Below are 22059 nucleotides of genomic sequence, written 5' to 3'. Positions count from 1 at the left end.
TATACAAGTTAAAGTTATTTTTTTGCCCTTAAGGAATAACAATGTGAATAAATTAAATTATATTACAGATATTTGTAATATTGACACAGGGACCATGGGAATAAGCCCCAAGTGAAAAACCTTATGCACTTGTGGCACTTCCTATTGGCTGTTATTGCTAAACCACATTTTTACCAGGCAGAACCAAGATATGGCTCAACATACAAGCCGGATGTAAAACAATAGCAGCAACCATACCCTGTTGATGGGGTAGAGAACAGAGGCTCCGCGAACATGAAAGACGTCAGCTCATCAGCTCCAAAGTACCAATGAGCTGCCAGAGTTGCCTGCCATATCAACCAATCAAGATGAGGCACTTTTCTATCCCTTATCAGCATAAAAGAGCTAAGTGAGGCCCTCCCACAGGAACTTTCTCTATATAAGTAGGGCCCCCTCCCCTTTACTGGGGAAGCCTGGTTAACTGGTCCCTGTTGGTGCTGTGTCTCCCTTCAGATGGAGCTTTAGCCCCAGTAAAGCCTTGTCTGTGCTTTTGACTTTTGGGTCCAGCCTCATTTCTATCCTAGTTCGGCAAAATTGCGACTCCAGTAACAATATGGTTAGTTCTATATTAGTTGCAAGAAAAAAATAAATTTTTGTATCTCTGGTAATAATGTAACTTGTCAATACTGAAATTCCTAAAATATTAAAATAGAATTAACAGTATAAAATATACAAAAATGAAATTTCTGTGAAAAACCATATGTTATAAATAGGAAAAACATTTGCTTTCTCTTCTTTTTGTGTAATTTCTTTTCTTTTTTTTTTTTAAAGATTTTATTTATTTATTTGACAGAGAGAGAGACAGCCAGCGAGAGAGGGAACACAAGCAGGGGGAGTGGGAGAGGAAGAAGCAGGCTCATAGCAGAAGAGCCTGATGTGGGGCTCGATCCCATAATGCCGGGATCACGCCCTGAGCCGAAGGCAGACGCTTAACCGCTGTGCCACCCAGGCGCCTCTTCTTTTCTTTTTTTAAGATTTTTTTAAAAATTTATTTGAGAGAGAAGAAACACGAGCCAGGGGGAGGGGCAGAGGGAGAAGGACAAGCAGACTCCCTGATGAGTGGGGAGCCAGAAGTGGGCTCCATCCCAGGACCCTGAGATCATGACTTGAGCTGAAGTCAGACACTTGACCAACTGAGCCACCCAGGCATCCCTGAGCAATTTCTTAGATTCATTCCTGTAGTCCAAATTTTGGACTCAGTGTTCAGATCATATAGTGGTACATTAGATATTATGACAAGTTGTATTATGAAAAATAATCTGAGAACCTTACTTGTCATTTATGTTTCAAAGAAACCAACAAAAATAAATAATGATCTTTTTTTGTAATATATGCAGCCCAGTAATGATTATACTTTCAGGTATACAAGCATTCTCAACTACATGTTGGCCCTATTTGGATTATTACTCCTTCTTTATATTTTTATTATATTCCTTTTTTATATTAATTGTCAACTTCTAAACGGTATATTGCTCAAGATTCAGCTCAAGCCTTGCTTTGTAAAAATTCAAGGCAGAAGTTAGCAGCAGGGTTTCTACATCTTTCTGGTTTTTGTAATCAAGCCATCTTAACTAGTTATGCAATTGAAAACCAACAGCAAATGTATTTATCCTGGGGTTTCCCAGGAGAATTTCAAACTTTATACAGCACTTAGTGGGTCTGAATGCCTGAATTTTAGGTAAGGGTCAAAGTTACATATTAAAACATTCCCAGAATTAAGATTAAGCATTTTCAGTCCAAGCATAAATTATACTACTTGGTTTTCTCTTGTTTTCCAAGGAAGTGTCTTCAAATCAATTAATTCTTGCTGCTTATCTAGCCTTAAATTCTAGTCTCCTTGGTTGAATACTATGATCAGAACTAGAGTGAGGTTAGTGAGATGCCTAAGGTGCAAATTGTAAGGAAGCACTTACTCTAAGCATCTTTTAATATTAACCAGTTCTTTGTGTATGTGAAGCAAATACTGGTGTTTTCTTTTTTTGGACACACACACACACACACATTTTTATATTTATTTATTATTATAGATTTATTCATAATAACTCTGATATATAACTATATTATCACCTACATTTTTCTGTTGTCATAAAGAAGTAAGCAATATGGCCAAGGTCCCATACACAGCTGAGAACTGTTAAACAAAAAAATTATCATGACACCTGTTAAATATGGTAAGGAGATTTTTATTTAAAAGGAACTACTACAATGGGGATCATAGTAGGGGAGAGAAATCAAGCTCAACTGTAAATATAACAAGGACAAATATGAATTTTTAAAAGATTTTATTTATTTATTTTAGAGAAAGAGAGTAAGAGAGAGAGCATGAGAAGAGGGAGGGCCAGGAAAGAAGCAGGCTTCCCACTGAGCAGGGGGCCTGACACAGGGCTTTATCTGAGGACCCTGAGATCATGACCTGAGCCAAAGTCAGACACTCAACCGACTGAGCCACCCAGGGGCCCCAGAAAGGTAAGAATTTATAGCCAAGCAACACGGTGGAGCTCAGTGGGTGGAAAACGACTAACAAGAAAGAAACATCAAGCGTAAAAAAGATTCTGGCTAAATTTAGGTGACAGAATTTTTGCTGAAGGCAGGCCAGGGTGATATGATATTGAAGGTAAGGGATAAAGAATGGTAGAGGTATTTCCTTAAACTGATTCAGTAGAATTCTTACTAAATTGGGTTCTTTAGGACAAAGCACAAAGATCAGGCATAATGGGAAAGTACTCAGAGGAGTCTAACTAGAGTTTGATCTAGGATTGATAGTCTCCAGTGAAATTGGTGAAAATTATTAAAAAATTATTAAAAACCAAAAAACCAACCAACCAACCAACCAACCAATCAAACAACACTCAAAGCCTCTGTAAATGGTCCTAAGAGTGAACAGCAAATGAAGAAACATGTATCAAGAAAAGCTATGAAAACTCAGTAAAAAAAAGATGAGAGTCAGCAGAATTTGAGCCCAAACTGCTCCCTCCACTCCCATTATACCTCAGTAATGTGCAGATATTACTCCAGACTATGGCCAAAACCACAGGTCTCCCTCTGTTCCCCGTTCCCAGAGTGCTTGCTGCCTGTGAGGAGCAGAACTTCAGCATTTGTCATCCTATTCCTTGCAGCCTGTTGATGAGGATAAGTCCCAGGCAAGTCAGGCTAACAGGCAGGAGCTCATTTCTTTGCCCAACCCCCACTCTTGTCATGAAGGCTCTACTGTGGGTGTGGCATGCTGAGAATACTGTGGTTCTCTGAGCCTTTCTCCAGCTCATGAGATGGTGATTCCATGCCAGGAGAGTCAGGCCAAGAGTAGCCTCCCTTCACTGAGTGTTAAGGACTTAAAGGGGAGTGTGACTCAAAAAGAAGCTTGCCATTGTCTCCACCCCCAGCCTTTATCTTAGGTAGGAGTAAATGTATCTACATACATGCAATGGGAGTACCAGAAAGAAAGGAGCAAGAGAAAGGAGAAGAAAAATTGTTCAAATTAAAAATGGCTGAAAACTTCCTAAATTTATTGGAAAAAAAAAAAAAAGCTATGCATCCAGAAAGCTCAATGAACTCCAAGTAGACCTATTCAAAAAGATCTACAAGTAGACATATCATATTAAGAATGTTGAAATTCAAAAACAAGTAGAAAATCTTGAAAACAGCAAGAGGAAAAAGGGTGTAGCACTTATTAGGGAACTCCAATAAGATAAACAGCTGACTTCTCTGTGAAAACAACAGAGGTCGGAAGACAATAGAATAACATATTCAAAATATTCAAAGGAAAAAACTGTTAACAGAGAAGTCTATATCCATCAAACCTATCTTCCAAAAGAAAAGGAAAAATAAAACTCCAGATAATTGAGGGAGTTTACTGCTAGTGGACAAATTTTACAAGAAATATTAAATGAAGTTATTCAGGCTGAAAGCAAGTGACCCCAGACAGTAATCTGAATATAAACAAAAAAATAGAGTATTGGTAAATTTAATTATTTGATTGTTTAAAAAAAACCCATGCTTTAAATGTATATTTTCTCCTTACCTGATTTAAAAAATGATAAAATAAAATAATATTCATATAATGTATCATTGGGCATATAACATATAGAATTTTAATATATGTGTAACATATTTACCAATAATAGCACAAAGAAGTTGGGTGGGAGCAAAGCTGTAATGGACTAAGAAACTATGTACAGATGGTAAAGTAATAAGTATAACAATATATTATTGGCTTTGGAATTTTAATACATTTAATAGGTATAAAAATAATACTAGAAAACATTGGGAGAGAAGATAGAAGATAGAGTTACATAGGAGTAGTAGCGTTTCTATATATCACTGGAAGCAAGCCTCTGTAAATATGAATCTAATTTTAATAAGTTATAATGGATAAGATAGAGTCTAGACCATCCTCTAAAAAAAAAACTCTCAAAAAATATTTTTCGAATCATTAATGAAATTAAAATGCTGTATTAGTTAATATTTACTTAATAGAAAAAAGACAGCAAAGGAAGAATAGAAAAACAAAGACATGACACATGTATAAGACAAAAAGTAAAATGGCAGACATAAATCCAGCTGTATCAACAATATTAAAAGTGAACAGACTTAAAATTCCAATCGAAAGGTACAAACTTTCAGACTAAAAACAATGATCCAACTATGTCATATCTACAGGAGACACACTTTACACTTACAGATACAAATAGGTTGTAAGTAAAACAAAACAAAACAAAACAAAACAAAAAACGTGTCTTGCAAGTAGCAACCACAGGAAAGCTGCAGTAACTATATTAAAATCAGAATAAGTTAGATTTGTAAAACAAACAAAATTGTTACTAGAGCTCGAGGGACATTGTACAGTGATAAAAGAGTCAGTCCATCAGAAAGATATTAAAAAAAAATATATAGACATATATGCACCTAGCAAAAAAAAAACCCCAAGTAAATGAAGTAAAAATTGACAGGTAAACAGAGAAATAGCTCACCAGTAATAGCTGGAGACTTTAATATCCCACTAGCAATAATAAATAGGACTAGGCAAAATATCAGTAAAGACTCGAAAAACATTATAAACCAGCTAGACCCATATGATATGTTTAGAATACTTTACCCAACAATACTAGCACACATACTCCAGGATAGACTACATAACCAAAAAAACAAAGCTCAATAAATTTGAAAGGATTGAAATCATACAGACTGATCTCCAAATATAATGGAATAAAATTAGAAATCAATAGAGGGAAAATATTTGAGTTACTCACAAATATTTGGAAATTAACAATATAAGTAACTGATTACTCAAAGATGTACAAAAGAGAAATCAAGATACTTTGAGATGATTGAAATGAAGATGTGACATAAAAAAACATATGGGACAAAACTAAAACAATGCTTGAAGGCAAATTTATGACTGTATAAAAAAAAAGAATAGGGGTGCCTGGGTCGCTTAGTCAGTTAAGCTTATGACTCTGGATTTTGCTCAGGTCATGATCTCAGTGTCCTGGGCTCTGTGTTCAGTGAGGAGTCTGCTTGAAGATTCTCTCTGTCTGCCCCTCCCCCTGCTCTCTCTCTCTCTCTCTAAAATAAATAAATCTTTAAAAAAAGAATGAAAATAACCTATCTTCCTCCATAAGATATCAGGAAAAGAAGAGAAAACTAAATCAAAATTAAGTAAAAGGAAATTAAATAATAAAATTAGAGCAGCAATTAATGAAATACAGAGTTTTTTTAAAAAAATAGAGAAAAATAAAGAATACCCCAAACCAGTTCTTTGCAAAAATCAAACAAAATTGACAGACCTTTAGCTAGAATGATCATGGAAAAAAGACAGAAACTCTAAAGTATCAGAAATATATCAATAGATTTAAAAAAGTGACAAAATCCAACACCCTTTTATGATAAAACCATCAACAAACTAGGCATATCGGACAACTTCCTCAACCATATCACAAATATGTGTTAAAAAACTACAGGTAACTTCATAATTAATAGTGAAAGCCTTAATACTTTTTCTCTAAGATCAAGAACCAGACAACAGGGGCGCCTGGGTGGCACAGCGGTTAAGCGTCTGCCTTCGGCTCAGGGCGTGATCCTGGCGTTATGGGATCGAGCCCCACATCAGGCTCTTCCGCTATGAGCCTGCTTCTTCCTCTCCTACTCCCCCTGCTTGTGTTCCCTGTCTCGCTGGCTGTCTCTATCTCTGTCGAATAAATAAATAAAATCTAAAAAAAAAAAAAAAAAAAAAGAACCAGACAACAATATCCACTCTCACTACTTCTATATTAACAGTGTATTGGGGATTCTATCCAGGGAAATTACTCAATAACAAGAAATAAAAGCAAGCCGGATTGGAAAGGAAAAAAAAATAATACTCCTATTCACGGATGACTTATCTTATATATAGATAAACCTAAGAAATTCACTAAAACCTACTAAATTAATAAATGCATTAACCAAGATTTCAGGATGCAAGATCAATACACAAAAATCAATTGTATTTCTACATATTTGTAATAAATCCAAAAATAAAGCCAACAATTTCTTTCACAATATCATAGAAATTGAACACTTTAAAATAAATTGAACAGGGTCACCTGGGTGGCTCAGTCAATTAAACATCTTCCTTCAGCTCAGGTCATGATCTCAGGGTCCAGGGAACCCCACATTGGGCTTTCTACTCAGCAGGAAGTCTGCTTCTTCCTCTTCCTCTGTCATATCTCTCAGTCTCTCTCAAATAAATAAATAAAATCTTTAAAAATAAATAAATAAATGAAATGAAATGAAATTAATTTAACAGAAAATGCAAAACATATCCTGAAAAGTATAAAACAATTGTTGAAAGGAATGAGATATAAATAAATGAAAAATATCCAATGTTTTTGGGTCAAAAGACAACATTTTTAAGATGGGAATATTTCCAAAGTTATATACAGATTCAGTATGATTCCTGTGAAAATTCTAGCCGACTTCTTTGTAGAAATTGAAGCTCCGATTTAAAATTCATATGGAACTTCAAAGGGCCCAGGAAACTAAGAAGATTCTGAAAAGATGGAACGAAGTAGGACTAGCACTTTCCAATTTCGAAACTTACTAAAGCAACACTGATCAAGAACATGAGCTACTGGCACAAAGACAGACACACAAGCCAAAGGGAATCCTTAAATAACGCAATACTGTCAACTGATTTTGGGCAAGAGTTCCGAGACCATTCAGCGGGAAAAAATAGTGTTTCCCCATATGGTGCTTGGACAACTGGATATCCAAATACAAAAGAAAAACATTGGGTCCTTACTTTACACCATGTACAAAAAATAACTAAAAATGGATCAAAGATTTTTAAGAAACTAAATTATGAACTTCTTAGAAGAAAATATAAACTTGAAGTTAGCAAAGGATTCTTAGATATGACAGTAAAATCACTAACAATAAAAGCTAGATAAACTAGATTACATCAAAATTAGAAAATTTGTGCTGCATAGGGCACCTAAAGAAAGTGAGAAGATATTCCACAAATTAGGAGAAAACATTTGAAGATCATTTGTTTGGTAAGGGACTTGCATCTAGAATATATACAAAAACTCTTACAATTCAATAATAACAATAACAAATTTTTAAAAATGAGCAATGGATCTGAATAGATGTTTCCCCAAAAAACATATATATAAAAGGCCATAAGCAACTTAAAAAAATCTTTGACACCATTAGTCATCAGAAAAATTCAAAGCAAAACCTCAGTGACATACCACTTCACACACAGTAGGATGACTGCTATAAAAATTGTCAGATATCAAGTGTTGACAAGGAGGTGGAGAAATCAGGACATATACACTGTTAGGAGAAGTGTAAAATGGTACGGCTACTTTGGAAAACAGTCTGGCATTTTCTCGAATGATGAAATGTAGAGTTACCATATGCCCCAGTAATCCTACCTCTAATATATACCTTAATATATACCTTAATATATACCCAAGAGAAATAAAAACATATGATCATACGAGAGCTTTTACCCAAATGTTTATAGCCTCCTTATTGATAACAGCCAAAAGATGGAAAATCCCAAATGTCCATCAAAAGACAAATGGGTGTTGGTAGTACAGTAGTGAGCATAGCTGCCTTCCAAAAGACAAATGGATGAAAAAAAAAAGTGGTATATCCATACAATGGATTGTTATTCAGAAAATAGATTAAAGATTGCTAAAGGCGGGGGGGGGGGGGGAGAGGACAAGGGATAGGATTGCTAAACCATGTAAGATTTTGTTTTGGGCTGATGAAAATGTTCTAAAATTATGGTGATGTCGCAAATATTTGTGCATATTCTAAAAAGCGTTGAATTATATGCTTTAAATGGATAAAGTGTATGATATGTCAATCTTATCTCAATAAAGCAGTTAAAAAAAATAATAAATAACCCAACCTATTCTTGGTGGCTTTGAAGACACAGGAAGAAGCTATGAGCCAAGGGCTGTGAGTGGCTTTCAACAAGTGGGAAAGGGTAAGGAACAGCGTCTCCATTAGGGCCACCAGAGACTTAAACCAACAATTTGATTTCAGGCCTACAGAACTGTAAGGTAACAAATTTATGTTATTTTAAGCCAGTAAATTTGTGGTCTAAACAATCAACAAGAAACTAATACAATGTATCTAAGCTATGTGACAGACACAGTTGTAGCCAGTTAGTTAATGAAGGTTCCCACAGATTCACACACAATGGATTCTGCCAATACAGAGGGAATTTTTTACTAAAATAAGAGAGGGAAATGGTAGTCAGGCAAACATTCTATAAGAGTCATCATTTTAAAATAATATAAAGACTGTAAGTAATGGTGAAAAGAGTATTTGTATCACATGAAGCATCAAACCCCAAATTGTTTAACTGATATCACTGATTTTTGTAGCATAAATAAAATTAGTAAGTAATGCATTTAATGCATTCTTTTTACCTGTTACTTATTGTTTTTACCAAAGCAAAAATTTTTACTTCGTTCTCTTTAAAACTTCATTTAAAAAATGTTTTGGGTAGTTATTATGCTTATCTAAGTTACAAAACCTCAGGGTCATTTTCTTTTCTGTTACCAATTAATAAAAAATTAAAAGGCAAAAACTCTGTTAAGAACATTCTCTTTCCTTTTTACATGAAACTTTCTTTAAATTCCTACCATATCATATGCTAGTAATAAAGTTAGAATCACTTAGCTAATCTGGCTTTCACCAAAGAAATATTTAAAAATTAAATCCAAAATTAAAATTTAAATATGTTTCTTCATAATGTTTATTATAAATATTTTGTGCATCATAAAAAAATAACAATATAATGGTTCTAATTAAACAGCATTTATCCTATTCAATTTGTTATGTATTCTGCAACCTTTTACATGATAATAGAAAGAAAAAGCTTATTGCTTCTCAGTTCTTGTTTATGTGAAAACTCTGATACTTTACACTCTTCTGTGGAGAGGTTAGGTTGGTCAACTTAGAAATTGCTGTTTAGGGGAGCCTGAGTGGCTCAGTCGTTAAGCGTCTGCCTTAGGCTCAGGGCGTGATCCTGGAGTTCTGGGATTGAGCCCCACGTCAGGCTCCTCCACTGGGAGCCTGCTTCTTCCTCTCCCACTCCCCCTGCTTGTGTTCCCTCTCTCGCTGGCTGTCTCTATCTGTCAAATAAATAAATAAAATCTTTAAAAAAAAAAAAAGAAAGAAATTGCTGTTTAATTTATTTGCATGAGATTTTAATGTTTCTCTGAAAAGGATATACTGGCATTTTTTATTGTGAATAGTATTAACAACAAACAAACAAGCAAACAAACAAAAAACTCAAAAACAAACAAAAAAACCCTTGAACTAAATGTCTTCAGATATATTCAATATAAAAAAAAACCTATTATTTATTCTGAAGGGTTTCTAAATTACATTTTAGGTTTTGATATGCAATGTGCAAGTTAATTCCCAGATAATGACTCTGAAAATGTTCCAAATGCATTTTTGAAACAAAGTAATAAAGAACATCTCAGGAAGACTTATGATGTTTTAAAAATGTTGATTTCTATATATGGAAATTAAAAGAATACTGAATATAGTGAATTTTCTTTTGTTTCTAATTAATGTTAATTTAAAAATGACATCTCTGAATAAGACACTACACCTATCACCTCCCTCATTATTCACATGGTGGAACAGCTTGAATGTGCAACCATTTTTATCCCTCTCAGTGGCAATTAAAGGCCATTCAAGCCTAATCTTTGTCAGTCCACACTTCTTTCAGTCTATCTCAGTTTTCTCTCAGCTAGAGTTAGCGCTCTACCTGACAAGCTATGTTAAGAGCTGTTAAGTGTCTATAGAGCCCATCTCCTCTGAGCCCTGAGTTCCCGGCAAGTTCTTGCCCACTACGCTAAGAATGCAAGGCCCTTAGTGCTCATTTACTGGGCCATTTTTCAGTGTTAGTCTTGCAACAACAACCTTGAGCGATGAGGTTTTCTCCCTCGGGATAGAGAGCAGGCTTGTTTCTACTCACTAAAATCAGGGAATACCCCAATGCAGTGTTCCTCTCCAGTAGAGGCATGCTTCTTAGCCCATTTTAACCCCTGCGGAGCTTGGGACCAAGGAGAATTGACACAAACTAACATGAAGCCCTGGCTGTTGCTTTTACCGTGAATAATCAACTCCTGCTTGCAAAGCATTTGCCCAATCATTTGCACACCTACGCTGCTCTTTCTGGGGATGGAGTTGGATCTTGCAGTGGATGTCACTTCCTGGGCCCTAGCTTGGAGAGGGGTCGCCTGCTCACACTGCTGTTAGCAGTTTATGGCAACAGCTAGCTGAAAGGCCACTCCGGGGCTCGCAAATTGTGGCCGGCTTCCCCACTCCAATGCTTGGGGTCTCTGCTGCAGCCAGCACCCCCATTCTTTCTGTGACCCCAGGGACCCTGACACCACCCACCTACCATTCCACCCTGCTTCACCACATGAGCACCTTTCAGGCAGGGACAGCCCTCACAGGACCAGACTTCTAAAAGTTCCAATTTGGGGCTCCGCTGCTATATCACTTTCTGATAGCCAGCTTACAGAGGCTCTCTTCCTTCTCCCCACTGGTGTTTTATCTCCGGATATATCCCCTCAGATTCCCATCTTTGCACCTCCTACCTTGCAAAAAGTGGTCACTTTTCTATTTGTAGAATTGCAGCAATTCTTTTCCTAGATCTCAGGTTGAATTCACAGGTGTTCAGAATGATTTGATAGATATCTAGCTGAATTCAAGGAACCAGAAGAAATGCGGATCCCCTACTCTTCTGCCACCTTCCCTCTCTCTCTAAAATAATTTTTGGTAACATAATTATATACACACACACATATAGGCACATATGTCTACGCATAAATATATACATAGTATTCAGAAAATATTATAGACAATCTTTTCCAAAGTCACAGAAATAGTGTTGTATTCCTAAGTAGAGGGTAGTTTGCAAAGATGAATAATCTCTTTGATACAGTTTCCCTAAATTTATTCATTAAATTTATTCAATTCTCAATATACTGACATTTAATTCAGTTTTAGTAATCCATTATGTTGCTTGAAAACTCATGTCTGTTTGGTGCATATGATGAATACTGTATAATTGCTTTGTTTCAGGAAACTAGTAAAGGAAGAAGTCAAGATTTGTTCAGTTTCACGATAAGAGAACAGTGAAGGTAATATTTAGTGAAGCTAGGACTTGAATGCAGATCTGTCTTATATCCCAAGGTATTTTTATTAATTAATAAAGCAAAGTAATAGGTTTAATTACTTATCTCTAAAACACTTATTGTATAATCTAAAGCTTGTAACTTGAAAATATGCATCCAAATATTATCTAAATAGCAAAACAAGCATAAACTATGATTAGAAACAGGTGTAGTTCATTCATGTCAGGGTCCAAGTTGCTATAAGATCTTTCTAATAAGGGCAAAGTCATTCAAAGTAATGCTTTCTCTGCAAATTAGAAAAGAATAAAGAGAGGTAAAAATAATATTTTGGGGTGGTTTTTTTTTGGTGTTTTAGCACTATCTTTTTATTGTGGTAAAATATACAAAATATACAATTCGTGATCTTAATCATTTTTTCTTTTTTATTGTGATAAGAATACTCAACATGAAATCTACCCTCTTAACAAATTTTTAAGTATACAACACAGTATTTTTAAGTCTAGGCACACTGTTATACAGAAAATCTCTAAAACTAGCTCATCTTTCCTAACTGGAACTTTGTACCCATTGAAGAGCAAATTGCTGTTGTCCCCTTTCCCCAAATGATCTACATTTACACCTCAAAGAACTAGAAAAGAAAGAAGCTAAGCTCAAAGTTAGCAGTTGGAAAGAAATAAAAAATATTAATGTAGAAATAAATTAAATAGAACATAGAAACACAACAGAAAAAATCAACAAAACTTAAGAGTTGTTTTTTTTGAAAAATCAACTAAATTGACAAACTTGTGGCTATACTAAGAAAAAAGAGATAATACCATAAACAGAAATTAATTCACAGTTCTAGAGGCTGGAAGTCCAACATCATGATGGCCAAGTTCTGGTATCGTCTGCTTTCAAAATGCAGACTGTTGACTTCTTGTGTCCTCACATGGTGGAAAGGAGAGAGAGTTCTCAAGGGTCTATTTTATAAGGGCATCAATCCTACTCATGAGAGTTCCACACTTATGACCTAAAAATCTTCCAAAAGCCCCACCCCCTAATACTATCATATTAGGGGTTAAGATTTTATCATGTCTGTTTGAGGGGGACACAAATATTCATTCCATAGCAACTGACTTCTTTGGTGGTCTAACCCAGGTCTTAAATATCATCTCTATGTAGAAAACTCTCAAATTTATAGTATACATCTCTGAATTCGAAGCACATAATTCAAATGCTTCTTTGATATCTACATTCTGATATCTGGTAAGCTTCTCAAAATTATTATGTGTTAAAAGAAATGCCTAATCCCTGCAACACCACTACCACTTTGGGTTCTCCTATGCTTTTGCCCATATCAGCAAATTGCAAAACCTAAATTATTTTTCCAATTTTTCAGGACAAAATTTGTGAGTCATTCTTGATGGTTTTCATTGTCTCTCACCTTAATTGCAATCAACCAGAGAAAGCAGGTGGCACAGTTTTCACAGTATAACAGAATATGACAACCATTCAGCACCTACATTGCTAGCACGTTGCTCCAAGTTGCCAGTGTCTCTTGCAATGATTATTGTAATCACTTCCCTAGATACCTCTCTATTCCACTCTTTATTCACCACAATTTATTCTAACTGATAATAAATGAGAAAAGATCTAAAAATGGGTCATATAATGGAGGTCATCCTAGGCCAGATTAAGGGTTTTATATTTTATGTGGTAAATTAGAAGTCATATGAGTCTTATGATCTATTTCAAGAGACCACTCTGGTTATCATGAAGGGAATATTTTTCGATGAGCGAATATGGAAAGGAATATATGTCTATTGCCATTGTTAGATGGAGCATGATTGTGTCTTGAACTAGAATGTAAATTTTTTTTAAAAATCAACAGAATTAAGTAGATTATAATTTGGAAAGAAGACAAAGATTTATTGATGACTTATTCATGTGAAATAAAGGAATGGAAGTAATCAAGGATTGATTAAATGGTGAGTAACTCATGGTAATTTTTGAAGGGATGGTGAAGACTGGGAGACAAATAGGTTTAGCAGCAGTGAATTAAGAATTCAGATTTAGAAATATTAACTTGAAAAGCCTATGAGTAAAACAAGGAGATACATCAATCAGGCAGCCTGTATCTCTTGAGAGCAGTCAATTTTGAAGCTATAAATCTATATCAGAAAATTTATAGTCAGGTCTTAGAGCTTGGAAGAAACCTGATAAATATTACCCATCTTTACTTCGGCGGTGATAAATATATTGAGAACTAAAGTAGAAAATTTTATCTTCATAATTATATTATTGATATTTTACCTTACATAAATTGCGATAGCCAAATTTAAATAACATTTAGGATGTCTAGCGAAATATCATAAAAATATTTTTTCACCAGTTTAATTGTCTATTCCAGATTCTGAATGACCAAGTCTTGTCTTTCATAAAATGTTGGAAGTTAAAATTTTTATTTAAAAACCAAGGTTATTTATAAATAAAAAATTAAAATATGATTGACATCAGCTAAATATTTTAAAATATCCAGTCCTAATTGAAAGTGAAACTGAATTCAGATTGAAAAAGCTTTTAAAAGTTAACTTACTTATAAAAAGCCATAATGTGTACATTTTCAATTAGATTTGAATATAGCTAATGTAAAAATCAGCTAAGAAAGATTATTGAAAGCATATTAGAAGGTTATTGAAATACTCAGCTTGTCAAATAATGAAAATACTTAATTATCTTGACATAAGGAACATTTGACAGTTAAACGATATTCCAAAATTTTAAAATATTTGGGAATATATGGCAAAATAATAATTAAAAATTTTAAATCCTTCAAATATTGTAAACAAATATTAATATTTCAGTTTGCCAGTAGTCAAAAGTATGCTTGTAATGAAGCCTGTCAAAACCTGGTTATATTGAAAAGGACAAATAAACACTTGAAAATATTGAGAAATTACATCAATATATACAGACATATTTTAATATTTTCTAAGCCATTTCCATTAACATTTTTTAATAAAAAGTAAATCTGAATAACTAATCTCAAGTTTAGTATTGCTCTATGGCAAATTCTGTCATGTTTTATGGACAATGTAGATTTTGAAAATTGTACTGCTGGTAGAGTAGGTTTTTAAATGCCAGTGATATCCTCAGTGAGAGTGACTGTTTTATGTTTTAGAGAGTATTATAAAGTTTGAGAGCAAAACATCTCAAAATGGACAGTGTTGTGTTACACCTTTCTTTGAATTATATCCAAACACCAGAAAATTTTAGCATTCTTGAGATCAGTAATTGGAAATTGAGCTTCTGTTCTTTATCATACTTTGCTGAGGAAATCCAGAAACTAGCAAAGTTGTTTCCATTGACAATGTGATATATGATATTGTGATATAAATGAAATAAATCACTAAGTGATAGTAGTAGATAAAATAATAGTGTTTCACTACATAAAGAACAAGGACAAAATTTCATGAGAAAGCTTATATTTAAACCAAAGGTGAGTTAATGATACTATAGAAAATTGCACTGTCATGGGTTCCTGGGACTTCCATGAATTCTAAATCTTTATTCTTATAGTCCTGAAGGAAGAAAATATCAAATATCCAATAGCTATGAAAAAATAAATAATTGAAAAAGATTAAAATAGTCTGCTCTACACTCACTTTTTTTTAGTTCCTGTTAAAAAAATATTAAATGCTCCTTTTTTTCCCCTTACATACAAGCCAGGAAATAAAAAGCTAAATCAATCTAAAACTGTTTAATAATAATCACACCATATTCTGTTAAGCTCATCATTGCCACCACCATTTGGTACAATTAGTCATCCATATGTTACAGACTATAAGTTATATTTGATGTAGAAAAAGTAATAGTACGCCTGCTGAAAAGAGAATAAAATGCATAAGCTGAAGAGAAAGTTGCAACAATTATCAGAGCTATAGTTCTTTAAGTGATGGGTTATAAATTTAGGCTTAAAACATTCAGTTCTTCATTTGCCACTTAACATTCAGGGGAGAATTGTTCCCTAATTGTCTAGAGAGGCTCAGGACTTCTTTAGTGCATCTATGATTAGTTGCAATTTATTTTTATATTTGTTCTCTAAGATGTCTATTTATTCATTAAAAAGTTGTAAAAGAACAGATGATGCTTATACTAAGTGTATGCCCTGCTTGGATATGCTTCCTGATTAGAAGTAATTTATCTTCTTCCTCTTCATGTACTCTGTATTACCTAGTACAGTGCCTTAAACACCATCGTATTCAACATGTATGTATGAATTTAAAATAGTCTTAAATCATTTCTGAGAGCCTCCTGTGGTTAGATGCTGTACCGATGCTTAATGTAATCCAGATACTGTCTTAGTTGTAACGACTCACTTTCCCTTAAATTGTTTACTAAAGTGAGATATTCAAATTAACAAGACATTTAAAATTTATACTGTCTATTGAGGCAGATTTATAGTTGTTTTGGGTTTTAGTAGTAAGTTTCTTAATACCAAGGATCTAAGTGTTATGTATTCTTGAATAAATTGCTAATCATTATGATGTTCTTTTTAGAGTTAAGAGACAAATTTTAATTTCCCGTTTTAATCAGTAATGCAAGAAAATGATAAGCTTTATTTTTTAACAATGCTGTACTTCCTTTTATAACCCTATGCTTGGTCTGATAATTTTAGATAATATACATTGACCAATAAACAGATTAGATAATGTCTTCTTTTTTCTTAACAATTTGCAATAATTTAAAAATTCTGATGTCATGATTTTATAAAGTTAATATTTTAATTCAAATTAATTTATTTTAACTTAAACTATATGTTCAACACAATTTATATTACTTTCCCTGGTGAGGTTAAATTTATAGACTTCAAGGTAAGAAAAGTTTTCTTAAAAAGGACCAGTGCCTAGCTCAAAACAAGTAAGCCCACTTTGTCAACAGAACACCGGACTGCGGTGGGATGTGGGGAACAGTAATGCCCTCTCCAGCCACATTGGATGGTAATTCTATTTAGGGAGGGAGTTAACTGCCTACTTTAAGTAGGGCTTAAATCTAAGCATTTTTGAAAATGTATTACATGTAATTTTTCCAATAACTGTGTTGTTTAACTATTACTATTATTATTTTTACCAGTTTTAGAGAGGACAAGAGATTCTTTAAACAGCCCAGACATGTGGCTAGCTTTTGTAGAGCTTAGATTTGAAAGTCAGTCATCAGATTTCCCAAGCAGAGTCTTCAAGAAAATAGTTTTATTCAATTCCTTCTTTAGGTCATACTCTAAATTGAATTGAAAAGTCCTGCAGGTGAGCACAGTGTTGAGTCTTTTCGTTTGTTCTATTATTTAGCTGGCAGGCTGGTTCCCTTTTAGGAAATGACCAGACAACTGGCTGTTTTAAGAAATAACTGCACAACAGCATACAGAGAACTTTCCACACAACAGTATACCACCTCCACTTGTCTTGTGCCATACTTAAAATTGCCACATTTATCATTGTTCCAAACTGTGTTTTCTTAGATTCTTTATGTCATTCAGCATCCATTAATCACAGGACCAAAATACCAGCCAAAGTGTTTACCTGTCTCTTGCAAGTCAGCATGCTTGAAACTGGCCTTTATTGTGAAAACCAGTTGATCCAAGGCTTTGCCCCCACCTGCTTTCTTATCTGATTTTCACAAACCAGTCAACATTTTCCCTTCCCTAAATCCCAGGGTCAGGTACCAGGCAACTAGATACCACCCCTACAGCCCAAAGCCCACTTTATTCAAATTATTCAAAGTGGCCATTCTGAATGGTATAACCTGCCTTGCCTTGCCTTTCTGTGGAAATCCCTATGAAGGTCCTGGCTTACTGTCCCCTCACTCTTTTTTTTTTTTTTTTAATATATATATATTTTTAAAGATTTTATTTATTTATTTGAGAGAGAGAGAGAGAGAGCAAAAGAGCAGGGTGAGGGACAGAGAGAGAAGGAGACTCCCCATTGAGCAGGGAGCCCAACGTGAGGCTCGATCCCAGGACTTTCCTGGGATAATGACCTGAGCTGAAGGCAGATGCTTAACTGACCCAGCCATCCAGGTGCCCCATCCCTTTCTCCTCACTCTTGTCTTCTGCCTCCCGACTCAAATCTGGTATTTCCTACATGGCCCTATGTGGCATGCATGCCCCTTTCTCTCAGGAAATGTAAGTAATACATACTTTCAAGTGGCACTGACTTTTCCATGTTAGTACTCAGTCAAAGGTTTATAAATTAAGATCTGGGCACAGAACAATCCTCCCAGTAATTAATAACATATAATGACACTATTGGTCCTTTACATCATTTGCATATATATCTTTACAAGTATAAGTAACAGAGTGAGGATCTGATACTTAAAGCAGTATCTGTAACATATCTTCCACCTTTCATACCAGAAAAGGTGTGAGAAATATTAAGAAATTGGACACTTGAACTAGTAGACATTACTTACTGTTGCTTACTATCATTATAAGAGTAGGAAATGTCTCTCTACTTCGAAGAACACATTCTTATTGGGATAAATTCTATATATCTTAGTTTGAAGAGAAAGGATTATACCTGAAATCAGTTCCTGAAAAGATTTCTTGTAAAGCTTAAAAGGGAATGGTATTACTTTAATTTTTCAGAAAGTAATAATATTTATCTCTGATAAACTGAAAAAAAGAAAAAGCAATCTTTCCCCACCAATAACCAATGGGCATGGATTAGGTTATAGCATGAATGAATAAGCAACAGTCATGTAATATTATGCTCATGTAGTTAGTAGACTAATAATTACATTTTGTGCTGCATTTTAACGTTTTTTTTTTTTTTTTTTAAAGATTTTATGTATTTATTTGACAGAGAGAGGGAGCACAAGCAGGGGAGAGAGGCTGAAGGAGAGGGAGAAGCAGGCTCCCCTCTGGGCAGGAAGCCTTATGTGGGGCTTGATCCCAGGACCCTGGGATCCTGACCTGAACTGAAGGCAGATGCTTAACTGACTGAGCCACCCAGGTGCCCCCATTTTCAAGTTTTCAAAGTATTTTGTACCTAATCGTTCATCAGATATCCAGACTATTCTTATCTCTGTTATGAAAATCAATGAGGCTACTCTTTTTTTTTTAAGATTTTATTATTTATTTGTCAGAGAGAGAGAGAGAGCACAAGCAGAGGGAGCTGCAGGCAGAGGGAAAAGCAGGCTCCCCACGGAGCAGGGAGCTGGACATGGGACTCAAACCCAGGACCCTGGGATCATGACCTACACCCAAGGCAGACGCTTAACTGACTGAGCCACCCAGGCATCCCAATGAGGTTACTCTTAAAAAATAATTTTGTCCTTTTGAAAACTAGAAGACATCTATAAAAAAAAATGCTTAGAGATAATGATTCCTAAGTTTATGCTTTGTCAACTCCCCTGTAAATATTGTTAAAACAAGCAGCAATATCAAAAACAAGCTACAAAATCTGTTTCAATTAGTGGTTTTAAAATCGTCATTTCAAGTTTGCTTACCCTCATGGAATCAAGGGAAGGATCCAAATCTCCAAAGGACAGTTAGATATGTGAATAATATGTTTACATTCAGCATATTTTTAGAGATGTTTCAAGAGAAAGATATTACTACACTAAATTACTTAAATGCTGCTTAATGTGAACTAATTTTCTAGCAGTTGTGCTAAGTTGAATCAGTGTCAGCTACTTTTATATTTAATAGCTTCTGGGACACCGGGATCCAACTTCCCAGTGGACCGTCCTCTAAAGAACTGAAAATGTTGTGGCAATTTTTCTTTTCCTAGTACAAAACAGAATTCCTGAACCATGGTTTCCAAACAGCAGGAAGGTTTAATTAAATTAAAGCACTGAGTCAAGAAAACAAGTATCATCCTATTAGCATCAGGAGACAGGATTTTGAACTTTGGTTTAAAAAAATCCTGCCCCCAGATTCTGGAATTAGAAGTCAGACTATTTTAATAAATTCATATAAAATTATTCAAGGCAAAATACATAATGTAGTGATAAAACTTACAATAATTATAATTTTATCGAGACTGTTGCTCATGTACAAAATAAAGCAAAATCATTTTCTCCTGTCATTACTAATTTTTATTTGGCAATATTTTTATACTTATTTGGTAGAAACAAAAATTTGTCTACAGTTTTTTATATATGTTTGAGGTGAACAGATAAGGGCTAGAATTACTTTCTCTAATTTAATATGCTATGTCATCTCCGACATCTCCTATTCTCAATAAAGTATTTTTGAAACAACATGTGAATTTTTAATAATACATACTTCTATATTTTACCATCTCCTTCAATGTAAATAATATGAACTCTGTAATCTAAAATACGTAGTTAATCTAAAATATACTTTATTATTAAATTCTGGGTGTCATTTGATACCATTTTAATGAGAGGATTGAGAATTGCCTTGATCTTGTTTTTTTCTTCTCTTTTTTTGAATGGTGATCCTTATCTCTAATTTTACCAGTGACAAGGCAAATTCGCAGCGTAAACGAACAGCAGTTACAGATGTAGTACATAAAGAAAATATTGACTATACTATTTTTTTTTCATTGCCATCAATGACTAAGTTAAGATGAAGGATACACAATGTTAAAATTGATTTTATTCAGGCCATTGGGCATTCGACTCAGCATGATTTTTCAATTTTATAAACAGTAGGAGACTCAACAAGAGATAATGAGGTAAAACAAGACCATGAAATCACTAGCAGTGTTATTTTCATTTTCTTTGGTCGTTTAAGTTCAAAATTTAATGCTCTTAAATATCAAAGCTAGATGGAAATTATTGAATTTCCAGGTAACTGCACTTCATGTATGTGTCATATACAGTGAATGCCCAAGCTTTTATTCTTTTTAAGAAACTTGATATTGAGAAATAGCAAATAAAAATATACAGTTATAAGGAAAGATGAATCGTGTTCATTTTCCCAGGCTTTAAGCAAATTGGACTTACTAGAGTAAATTTTAAAATAAAATACAATTCTGAGTCAGAGATACTGCCTCCTAAAAATATTTTCCAGAGCTCTATGGAGACAGTCACTATGGACTATCAAGCCTCTTTGAACATATCTAAAAGACTGACAATTCCCTAGACACATATGTGATATTGTAATATCTTACAAAGCCTTCTTAACAGGTTACAAATCTCTAGTTTCCTCCTCATGTTCATATCATTCACATGTAAGTATTCTAGAATATCAGTTAGCCATCATGCGTGCCATATATTTGTCTCTAGTTTTCAACCATACACTCCTATCTACTCTTCAAATCTCAACTCAAATTCAATTTTCACTATGAAATATATTGTATTACCTATAATATATATTTATATATTATGATATTATTTTCGTTTTGCTCATGATTATTGCATACTCATCTACATATTTTTTTAAAGTAAACACACTTTTCACCTTTATTATCTAGAACAGTGCTGGCTAATAGAAATACAAGATGAAATCACAAATGTGAGCCAAATATAAAACTACATTTTAAAGGAATTGCATTAAATAGGGTTCAAAATAAAGTTGAGTTAAATTTAATGGCATATTTTACTTAAACCCCACATCCAAAATATTATAATTTCAATGTCTAGTTTGCATAAAATATTAAAATATTTTACTTTTTTTCTAACTGTAATCTGAGTCTTGAAAGTCTAGTGTTTATTTTACCCTCACAGAACACGTCAATTCCACTGGCCACACTCAAAGGGCTTGAATTGCCTCATATGCTTATTGGACAAGTAGATCATAATGATATTTGAACAGGGCAAGTGCCTGTTAAATAGATGGATATTTGTATGTATGTGCATGTATGTGTATATGAAATAAAGAAGACATTAGAAAACCTGATATAATGATACGGTAAACAAATACAGTCAACTTAATAGCCATAAAAGGGAAATGCATTAGGAAATGAAAGAACATGTGATTGCGTAGCTATGCGTACAGAATAGCTAAGTCAAGTGACATGAAGGAATACAAGAACCAAATTTAAGAAGGGAGAATGAAATTATTCTATAATAAAATATAAATTTTTATAGTATAATGTTTAATATGCAGTTGGCTTATAGATGACTTCTATTTTTATATAAAAATGTATGTAAAGACTTTGGTGGAGGACATGTATTATTTATATTCATAGGGGAAAAACAAAAGAGCAGCATATCCTGTAAAGCAAAGGTGACCAAAGCATGGAATTTCATCCAAACAAATTAATTTCACTCTCCAAAATTTTTAGGGAAATATTAATGGCAGTGATTGGAAAGTCATTTAAAATATCCCAAGTTTATTACAAGAAGGTATACTTCATAGATCTGAGGAAACACTGAGCCAGTGAATGAGTGTAGAAACCAAGACACTTCCAGAGTC

The sequence above is a fragment of the Ursus arctos genome, unplaced genomic scaffold (assembly GCF_023065955.2).
Source record: "Ursus arctos isolate Adak ecotype North America unplaced genomic scaffold, UrsArc2.0 scaffold_9, whole genome shotgun sequence".
NCBI classification, from domain to species: domain Eukaryota; kingdom Metazoa; phylum Chordata; class Mammalia; order Carnivora; family Ursidae; genus Ursus; species Ursus arctos.
This window is presented reverse-complemented; position numbering follows the sequence as displayed.